Source organism: Pelodiscus sinensis, chromosome 10, assembly GCF_049634645.1.
Source record: "Pelodiscus sinensis isolate JC-2024 chromosome 10, ASM4963464v1, whole genome shotgun sequence".
In the NCBI taxonomy this organism is placed as follows: domain Eukaryota; kingdom Metazoa; phylum Chordata; order Testudines; family Trionychidae; genus Pelodiscus; species Pelodiscus sinensis.
Window position 1 is genome coordinate 14,011,340 of NC_134720.1, and position 11,195 is coordinate 14,022,534.

Sequence of the window (11,195 nt, forward strand, 5' to 3'; positions counted from 1 at the left end):
TAGGGCCCTAACTATAGTCAAACTAAAAAAAAAAAAAAAGCTTCAGGGGGTAGGTCCGTTCATCTGAAGAAGTGGATTGTGCCCATGAAAGCTCATGATACCATCTACATGTTTTGTGAGTCTATAAAGTGCTACCAGACCATTTGTTGTTGTTGTTCTTAATCTACTCTTGTCTGTCCTCTTTTCAACCATTTGTGGCAGGACAGACACCCCAGTCTCATTGTCAAAACTGTTTTGAATGATCAGAGTGGTTTGGTCCCATAAGAGTTACTGCAAGAGCCTTCTTTCTATAATTAGTTGATTAGCACATGATTAGTTCTGTGCATGAGTTTTCCTGATGCGGGATGTTTAAAAAACAGACAGGACACATAATCCATTTCAGTATAACTTCCATCTGGGATGTTAGCAAGGCAAACACCAGTTGGCTCAGGAAGAAGCAGACTTCTTCTTTGCATGTTCTTAGGGTCCTGCTTTATGCTTTGATGTAGGTCGTTGGAAAGTTGCAAATATGATTTAACTACCCAAAAGGGGGCAGCCTTTGCTAATTGACTGGGATTGCTTGTGGTATCTAGCTAGCATTCCTGTTGTTACTCCCTGCACTGAGGTTTCAGACCTCTTTGCTACCTGAATCCTGACAAGTCTGAACTCAGGCATTGTACTGCAGTACTTGCACCTGAAGTGTGTTTCCTTTTTTTGTTTTGTTTTAAAGAAATATCTGGAGCTTACTGATTGCTGTCTGATCAGATGCTTGGTTCAATTCAAGTCACTTTCCTTTCTTATCTATGAACCCTTGTTATTATGAAATCATTTAGATCTACCGTCAAATATTTCTTTCAATAACACAATGGGTTAATACTGCTGCTATTTCACGGCTTTTCACAACAAGACGGGTTCATTGCTGTAAGTGTCTTTTTGGTGGCTTGCAGGCAAGTGACTCTGATTAGGGATTATATTTCTAATTATCCCCTTGATTTAGTTAGAATAAAAGCATCAGTGACATTGCCAATGACCCAGATGTTTGAAAAAGCCTTAGATTAAGCTATTGAGGCCTTTTCCTCCAGATCTCACAATATTACATTAGCACAGGCTCAGAAGCTGCAGAATTGGATTTAAATCCAGCACTTGGACCCCCTCTGTAATCTCATTTTGTACTTTGAGTGGCGAAAATAACAGTAATGCGGCTGCCACAAAAGTGACTGTGTGAGCATTTTTCACATTAGAAGGGCTTTTAATAAAGTGAAAGTGCTTTAAGTGCAGAAGCATCTTACCTTATATTCTTCCATCCTGGATAACGATGGCAACATTTCAGAACATTGTAATCCATGGTGGATGGGAGACTCAGGAAAAAGGGACATAGCTTTCTGACTCTCAGTGTAATAGAGGCTCCAGATATTAAGCTCTGATTAAAGATTGATGGTGGTTGCATCGCTCGTGGTTACTTTCAATTTTTGTTTGCACATTTAGCTGTCAGATGGCATTCTTAATAAAGATGGGAGGGCAGCAGCAGAGATTGCATCAGTTGCTACTGTGTTCTTAACTGCTTCCAAGAAGAAGAAAAAATATTAAGAAATTCTTAAGTGGTTTAGCATGTAATGTATTGAAGCTCCTTCGGAAAGGTACATTAATTAATATAAAGGCAGTGGTTTACATCCAAGGCCATTTTTGTCAGCAAACTTGGCATGGTCCTCATAAGGTTGATGAATGGGCAATGGTGCAAGGGAATGAGTGCAAAACTGTGCACCACATGCATGCTACCAGCGCAAGAGAGAGTGTAAAATCAGGTAGTGCTTCATTGTGGCGTATAGGACTGATTTACCTCCTGATGTTAGAATTAGCAAATGGCGTTTCCAGTACAGGTGATCGTTTTCAATGCTAATTTACCATCTGCTATGAGCAGGTGGTCTTTCCCTTTGAACACTTTTCTATAGCACATAAATGAAGTGATGAATTTCCATTCCAGGATGTTTTATTCCAAGAAAGTTAATAATCTGCATATTTTTCAATGGGGAGCAGGAACTTGCCAGCAGATTACAGCCTCACTAAGGAAATGGCTTATTTACAAAAAATATATATTTTTTTAGGGAGCAGACAGGGCTTTGTAGGTGTTTATGAGAGATTCTCCCCTCCCCAAAGGCTGTGAAATGATTTGGATTCCTGTAGAGTGTGATAAAATGTTAGCGACACAAGGGGGCCATGCTTTAGACCAATACTCATACAATTAAAGAGACAGTTCTCTTGCACTCGGTTGCTTTAGTATTGGATTGTTGTACAGCATGTGTATGTTGGGGTTAAACATCAGCTTTCATTTAAAAAGGCAAAACGCCAAAGAAATGGAGCCTAAAGGGACTGTTAGTTTACTACAGACGGTTAAGACCAGCTGCCCAAGAAAAGCTTGGGAAAGCTAGTACATTTTTGTACAGGCTGTCTCCTTTTATGGAGCACTGCTATTGTGCATCGATAGCAGTGCTTACTGAGGGGACTATACTGTGTTAAGAAAGGGGTGGGTAAATACTGGCCTGTGGGCTAGATCCAGTCTGCCAGGGTTAGCCCCTGGGCCCTCCACCACTGTATTTACCTGTGCTTCTGTAGGTGTGGGGGATCGCAGCTCCCATTGGCCATGGATCAGCATTCCCAGCCAATGGAGCTGCGATCACCCAGACCTGAGTAGGTGCAGGTAAATATAGCGGCAGCCGCCCAGCAGGGGTTAATCCTGGTAAACTGTCGCTGCGTTATTGCCCACCTTTGTGTTAAGAGGTATGGAAAGGAAACTATTCACAGTACATGGCAGCACCAAGTTTTGGAGGTCCTTCAAAACCCCCTGAGCTATGAGACACATTCTTGAGCACAGTCACTTGACACCTGATGGTTTCCATACTTACTTATATACAAGGACACAGAGTACACACTTAACAACACAGAGGGCCTCAGACATAAGTGAACCTGTGCAGATGGCCTGTCCCACTGCTGGCTCCAATGGTAGGAAAAAGGAGGATTCCTTTTGTGACACCTCTGGCCACCAGTCTTAGCCATTCAGCCTTGAAGTGAGGCCAGGGTATAATGTTGTGGCAATGCTACACTGAAGGCTACATAGCTGTTTTGGGGGGAGTCTTTGGATTTTGTCCAGACTTTATTAGTTTCCTGCCATGTGGGCTACGCTTCCATGTCTTCAGTATGAGCAAGGCTGAGGCTAGAATGCCTTAGGTTAGCATGTGCTTGATGATGCTTGGTTTGGTATTGACATATTCCCTCTGTTGGAATTAGTTGATGAACCTGCTACAATCATTAAGCCTCTAGAGCATTGGCTTTCAACCTTACCTGACTACTGTACCCCTTTCAGGAGTCTGATTTGCCTTGTGAAACCCCCATTTCACCTGACTTAAAAAACATGTGCTTACAAAATCAGATACAAAAATACAAGTGTCACTACCATACTGTTACGGAAAAACTGCTTACTTTCTCATAAAGTTGAAAGTAAATATTGTACTTATATTTCCATGGCAAATAACTAAGGGTAAGTCTAGATTACATGCCTCTGCCAATAGAGGCATGTAAACTAGGCTACCCAACGTAGCCAAAGAAGCAGGGATTTAAATATCCCCAGCTTCGATTAAAATAAACATGGCTGCCGCGCTGTGCCAGCTCAGCTGATCGTCAGCACAGCGCGCGCGTCAAGACATGAATCGGTCAACAGGGGAAGCCTTTGTTGACTGCTCCCTTATGCCTTGTGAAACGAGGTTCACAGGAGCGGTCGACAAAGGCTTCCCCTGTCGACCGATCTGCATCTTGACTTGTGCGCTGTGCAAACGATCAGCTGAGTTGGCACAGCACGGCAGCCATGTTTATTTTAATGAAGCCAGGGATATTTAAATTCCAGCTTCTTTGACTGGGTCGGGTAGCCTAGTTTATATGCCTCTGTCGGCAGAGGCATATAGTCTAGACATACCCTAAATGACTGGATGTACCCCTTGGAAGACTTCTTTGTATGCCCATGGGTTTCCCTGGTACAGACCACTGAACTAGACTAAATCCTCCCATCAAGGGTATGTCTTCACTGCATAGCTTTTTCAGGATACCTCTGGTATCCCAAAATAGCTACCATGCAATTACACCAGCCACCTGTTATTTCAAAATATTTTCAAAATAAAGGGTGCACTATTTTGACATCCTTGTTCCATGAGGGTTAAGGGATGTCTTGAAATAGCACATTATTTCGAAATTTGGCGCTGTGTAGATGCCCCACATTTTAAAATAAGCCATTTTGAAATAGATTTGAAATAAGATACGCAATTTGCATAGTGCAAAATGCATATCTTATTTTGAGTTTAGGGTACTTTATAGATGCACCCCAATACTATAATTGAAATTAAAGCACACTAGCAGTTGTATGCGTCTCACTTACACATATACAGTACAGTCATGTAGATCCTGACATCCTACTGATCTGCACAGAGCACTTCTCAAGGGTGTGTGTGTGTCTCAGAGTTCACCTTTGCATTCCCCTAATCCTGATGCAGCCTTTGTGCATGGCTGGTCACTCTGCATTTGAAAATAGTGTATTCAATGCCACAGACTTGAATATGGTGCACTGGGGACTGGAACCAGAAAGAGCATCAGAGGTATTATGCCTCACAGAGTTGCCTCTCTGTTGGGTGTATTTTCTGTTTCTTCCCGCAAGACATATGCACTTTATTCAGTCATTAGTCTTGCTTAGAATATTCCTTCAGGCATGCCAAACCCTCTTAGTGGGCTGGCACATAGAAGGTGTGTGTGGCCATTATCCTGCCCCTCACCTCTTTTATTTTGGCAGGAAAAAGCAGTACAGCCTGCATTGCTTTAAGGGTAGGGCCAGCTATTATGAATAACGAGTTGTGTGTGTGGTGGGAAAGCTTCTTGCTCACCCAGGGGTGCTCACAATCTAGCCCTATGAGAAGTACATCCAGTTTACTGAGGCTGTTACTTGTTTGTAAATCATTTAACTAGAAGCTTAGGGACACATTCTAGTTTGACTTCTACCTGTTTAGCATTACTGAATTCAGAGAAGTTGCTCTAGATTTACACCAAATTCTAGATTTTTCTTTTCTTTTTAACATCTGAGGGTTAAATTGAGACTAACATTACTTTCTGAATTGCTGATACAGATGGAAATGTCATGTACTGTGGCTTAGTCATAAATGTTTAATTCTTTGTGTATGGGAGGGATTTGTTTTTAATAAAAATGGTATTGACTTTTACACCTCCTTTTCCTCTATGTTTCTTTTTGCAATATTACAGCTGGTTTCAATTACTGTAAGGTTTTTTTTTGAGTGGACAATTAATTAAATCTACAATTGCCCACCAAAATGTAATGCCCACTTTTAATTCTTTCAGTCTGGTTATTTATCCCATAAAACATCATCAAAGTTTTCTTCTGTTTCAATTTAATTTGGCATTTATATCCATCTAATAAATAAAATACCACACTTTGATTAATAAGTATGACATTCTGCACTCTATTCTCAAAGATGTAAACCATTTTCAAATCCATTTTTCAAAGTTATTCCTCATTGCTGACCGTGTGTCAGAAGTGCTGGAACTGGAGATGCAGGAGAACAGTCATACCCTCTGGCTTGAAGTGGTTTTCATCATACACAGGTTTAACAGTTTGGTTCAATGGTTGTCAGCATCCCCCCACTATACAAATTGTAGCAGCATCCCTGCAACATGTACTGCTCCTCCAGGCCAACTGAGTATAGGAAAGTTCAGAATTGCTGAGTTTTTTGCTTCCCTTGTTGTTTATATGGCTGATATGATGTTGACTGACACAGAAGTGATTTAACAGGGAAGACCCCCAGAAATAAAAATGTGTGCTGTTACATCTTAGGCTAAAGAGCCCAGACTCTTTTGCGGCTGCCATAATAAACTCGTATCCTCTGTGGAGGAAGCATAGAAGGTGACCTACAACACACTAGCTGGGGGATTATGTATTTCTCTTGAAGAAAGGAAGCATGTCCTGAGCTGTTGAGATGCACAGCAGTTTGAATCATGGCTAACTCCCCACACCTGATTGCTGCAATCCGGGCCAACACCACGTATTGAACCAGATACTTTCAAAGCTGAAAGCACATTAACAAATGTTAAACATGTGGAAACAAGTTAGGGCATTTTGTAGGAACATATCCAATTACTGTCCAAGTTTAGCAAAGTCATAGAAAGGTTAGATAGGTGTGATCAAGCCGTTGGGCAGCATTTGATTTAAATGGCTAGCACACTGTTCTAGTCTCCAGAATTAATTCTAGTTGTATCCCAGTCCAGTGTTTAGTTGTATCCTTTTCAGGGCAGTCCTTCACAAAGCAGCATTATATATCTAAATAAATATCAGTCAGGCTGGCAAAATAGCTTAACAATTGGATTGCTTTCACTAATCATCGTTATATGATCTTTATATGCACACTTATAGTATGGAGTCCTATAAGCACATCTATTTTGCATTATTCACCATTCATTGCCTCTGGAACCAATCCCTAAAGGCCTGCATGCCACAAGTTGGGCTGTTGTCCAATCAGTGTAAGGGAACATCTACACACGGAGACTAAACCATTATACTCCAATAGTGTAGATCAGTGGGTCTCAATCTTCCCAGATGATTGTACTCCTTTCAGGAGTCTGATTTGCCTTGTATAACCCAAGTTTCACATCACTTTAAACTACTTGTTTATAAAATGAGACATAAAATACAGAAGTGTCACAGTGCTCTGTACTGTTTCTGAAAAATTGCTTACTTTTTTATTTTTAACCATATAACTATAAAATCAGTTGACTGGAATATAAATATCGTGTTTACATTTCAGTGTACAGTATACTGATCAGTATAAACAAGTCATTGGCTGTATGAAATATAGATTGTACTGGTTTCACTAGTGTTTTTTATGTAGACAAATATCTAAATGAATTGATAGACCTCTGAAAGACCTCTGTGTACACAACCACTGGTGTAGATGCAACCTAAACCAATGGAAGGAAGTTTCTGTTGGTATAGGAAAACTGCCTCTCCAAATAACAGTATCTAAATCAACAGAAATAGTCTTCCTTTACTAGAGCTATGTCTATACTGGGGATCAGGCCAGCTTTGCTACATCAATCAGAAGTGCAGATCTGTCACACCCCTGACTGAGGTAGCTACTAACTTTTATGTTTAAACCAGGCCATAGAACATACTGGCTCACTAGCCAATGATGTGACATAATTATTAGAAATAGCATGTTTAGAGGTATCACTTACACCCGTATAAGCCTGTTTTAGTTTTATTTGGGCACCAGACAGGGCTCCTGTAATTCATGAGAAGTATTTTTTGTTAAGCTCTAATTTATACCCTTGTTAGTCAGCAACATTAGCTTTTGACAACTGGTCAAAGAAAGTCTTCCTTTGTAATGCTGTAATAAAGCCATATGTCCCCCTCTCCCAGATTTCACTGTTATCACCATAGCTGCCTGATCCACAAGGGATGAGTTGGTTGTGGCCTCAGCAAGGGAACTGTGGCTCTTTACCATAAGCTGTACCAGCCCATGTTCAGCAACAGTGACACTAGAACTCAGATAATCCTGCTCTCACCACATATACTTAGGAGAATCTCTGTTACATTAGATTTTTGATTGTATAGGGTCTATGACACCCAGATGAACAATTCAGTTTATGTCCCATAGAGACCAATAGTACCCAGTCACATCATCCAGCTCGTTGCAATATACAAACATATAACCATGATTAAATCACTTTCCCTGGAACTGTAATATAGTTACTATGGAGAATGCCTATTCCCCAGCATGTGACTCGTTGGTTCTCCCAGGGTGAGGTTGGTAGGTGTTCCTTATAATGAAGATGGAGATATTGTGAATATATAAGCAATTTTTCAGCTTAATGAAACAACTGCGACACTCTAAATTACTTGATTCCTGCCTTCGTTTGCAACTCATTGACTTCCTCCAAACAGAAATTTTCTCTATTGCAGTAAAACCGTTAAAAATTGAGAACATGTTTTAGAGGGGCGTCCCTAGTCTTTGAGTGAATCTCATCAATTCTAGTAGCATCCACAAGACTGATGAGACACGATAATGCGTAATAGTCACATTTCCTGCTACTTTTAGGTTCTGTTCTACAACGCCATTATCAGAATGCCCATCACTGATAAGTGTAAGTGAAAGCAAAGCAAAACTCTCTATTGTAAGATTTGTGTTTAAACAGAAGCTGGCAAAATATGAAATACTTTTGTCTTTGGCTTTATATGCTAATTTCCTTGCTTAAGCATTTTGTGGCAAAGTACAGAGGCATCAACTGAAAAGTGTGCTTTGCTAGTTTTTAACATCTTGCAAGGATATCCTGGGAGTCTTTGCAAGATGTTGCAAAGCTTTTCATGGTAAATGATTGTAGGAATTTGAACATTGGGTTTTACCATTTGGGTGTATTTCTCATCTGACACCGTTAGCACTCAGACTCAATGCTTAGCGGTCCAATCTAATTAATCAGTAGGAGTTATATTACTGAAATGAAGTTTGAGTGACACACGGCCATGCTTTGGTTCATGCTTCTTCCTTGATCCATAGCCAGTCCTCTTCCTAGTGCAGATGACTTTTCCCTTCTTATCTAGCTTGAACTAGCCAGTGCACTGATGGGTGGTATCCAGGCATTGTGTAAACAATATACTCCATGTGCACCTCCCGGCAAAGGTGCTGTTCCTCATTTTGCACCGTGACCCACAATGCACACATCAAGCACATGGTTGTGTGTTTGAACTGGCCACAACCGAGACCAATGAGAGCAGAGACAGACCCTTATTTTTAAATGGGCAATGTTTAGCCAAATAGCAACTTGTGTGTTTTTGCCCAGGCTGGTTTATATGATCTACCAAGTGATTTATCCTTATAGCTAGTAAAAGTTTTCTATTTGGGTTGATGCATGTATTCTTGTTTCTCCTCTTGTCACCAATTTTTCCATTTGGATATATATTTTTAATTCAATCTTTGCCTGGTGGTTTTGGCTATTGGTTTCTGGAATGAGCCACACTTTTGGTTATTTTTAAAAAAATTATATTATCCCACATATTTTATTGAGCATTACGTATGTCAACATAATTTAAAACAAAGCAACGAATGGTGGCGAAACTATGGAAATCCTATGGCATCGGATCTGTAACTTGAATTAAAACAGAAAATGAAAGCCTGGGGATTTATTGGCTGACTTCTTTTATATGTGTTTATCTCAATTTTACAAATGTAGCATTCCTTGTTTGTGATCATGCACTATTTTCAAGTGCAAAGCAGTGGTACAAAGGGCCACTCTGGCCCGGTACACCTTACTGGTGCTATTTTAGCCAGTACAGTGTACCGGGAAAACTCCCTGCCAGCCACATCTTTGCGTACAGGACTGGGATCTGGACGACGGGGACGACTAGCTGAAGGAGAAGTTGCTAGTGTTCTGCTCTGTTCCCCGCTGCCCCTCCCAGCAGAGAAAGGAGCAGAACTCCCACCTCCTCCCACCCCCACCTTGTACCCAAAGTCAACAGGTATGTGGAAGAGAAGGAGGTGGGCTGAACAGCAGGGATGGGAGCAGAACTGTCAGCAGCTCCTCTGTTTGCCATACTGCCCCCAACCCTCCTCCCCCCAATAATTTGGGATAGGGAGGGGAGGGAAGAGCATGAGGGTCCTGGGCTGGGGTGAGGCAGAGATGAATGGGGAGGTCATGTGCCACCCTTAGCGAATTTGCCCTTCCCTCCCATACCAGTAAGACCTTTTGTTTACTAGAACCTCTAGTGTAAAGCCATTTCCACTTGTTTTATTTAACTATTTTAATGGAAGCCTTTTCTCTTTTTCTTTCCTGAAGAGTTGATCAACCCCAGATATTAGCTTTTTCTTTACTCTGCGTTAATTTATTCCAGTTACAGTAAGAGATAATGTTACAAACAAGGCATTTAGATCAAGGAAGCTGTGAGGGGTTCAGGGTGCGATCACCCCCTCTCAGCCCGAAAGAGGGGGTCTGCGGACCCTCTTGCCCTCTCTCGGTCCCTCATCAACTCCCGGGACCCCGCTATGGGGCCCCCGATCTTGGGTGCGATCACCCCGTCCCGGGAGGAAGGGGGGGTCAGCGAACCCTACAATAGTCACCCGTCCCTGCAAGGTGGGGCAAAAGGTCTGGGTTTTCCCCCTTGTGGGGTTCCGCCTTGTATCTCGCCCTCGTTATGGTCGTTGGAAGCGGGGGAGGGGGACCCGGTACCACCCTCTCTCCGGGTCCCAGCCCGGGGCCCTGAGCATCGGGGCTTGCTAATGGATGGGGGGGTCACTCTCTCCGAAACTCGTCCACCCATGGACGCCAAAAGTGCCCTGCCCCGGGCTGCTTCCTCCCTCTTGGCGGCTCTTGGCGATGCCACCTCAAACCCCAAAACTTACCGCGGCTCGGTCGCTCGGCTCTGGGGTCATCTGGGGGAAGTTGCCAGGGAGGGCTCCCTTGGCTGGATCCACTCTCGGCTTGGCCGTTTCCTCCGGGCCTGGCGCGGTAGGGTTCGGCCCTCGTCGGAGGAGGAACTGGCTGGCCGCCGGTGGTGACGGCTGTCCCTATGGCCTCGGGGCCGAGGCCTGGCCGCCCGCCGGCCTAGATGGCACTCGGGGTCTGTCCTCGGGGGGAGGCCGTTACTCCGCTGCTGCGGGGAGGCTCTCCCTTGCCGCGTCGGCAGCAGGCCTTTTCAAAGTAGCCCACCGCGCCGGCCACTGCCCGGGGCCCCTCCCCTTCCTGCAGCGTGCCGGCCTCTGCCCCCTCTGCATGCCCGCTGCACTTCACCCCGCCTCCTCCCCGCGGGGCCTCGAGGGAGGGGCCAATGCTCCCCCGCCGACGCAGGCGTGGCGGCAAGTGGGCCTGCTGGCTCCTCTGGCTTACGCTGAGGTAATGCCGGGTGGCTCGGGACTGACCGCCGGTTCCCAGTGGGGGGTGGCTCCGGCCAGCCTCCTCCCGGGGCAGTGACGACCTGTCACAGAAGCATACAAAGCGACACAAGACATGGAAGTCAGAGGTGCCATTTGTGAAATGTCTTGGAAGTGCAAGGAGCATATGTTTAAGTGCAGGAAGACATTGTGGGTATGTCTACACAGCACCATTATTTTGAAAAAGTAGTGTTATTTCGAAATAATTCAGTCTGAATCTACACAGCAGGCAGTTATTTAAAAATAATGTTG

At 43.5% G+C, this 11,195-nt stretch overlaps 1 long non-coding RNA gene across 1 annotated transcript in view; it reads right to left on the reverse strand.

The window, feature by feature from the left end:
• The window catches only part of LOC112547715 (uncharacterized), a 126,025-nt gene extending 115,236 nt beyond the window's left edge, over positions 1-10,789 (reverse strand). The window contains exon 1 of the long non-coding RNA XR_012906370.1: positions 10,416-10,789. This is a non-coding gene — a long non-coding RNA (uncharacterized LOC112547715). The remainder of the gene's footprint in view (positions 1-10,415) is intronic.
• Positions 10,790-11,195: the final 406 nt, after the last annotated feature.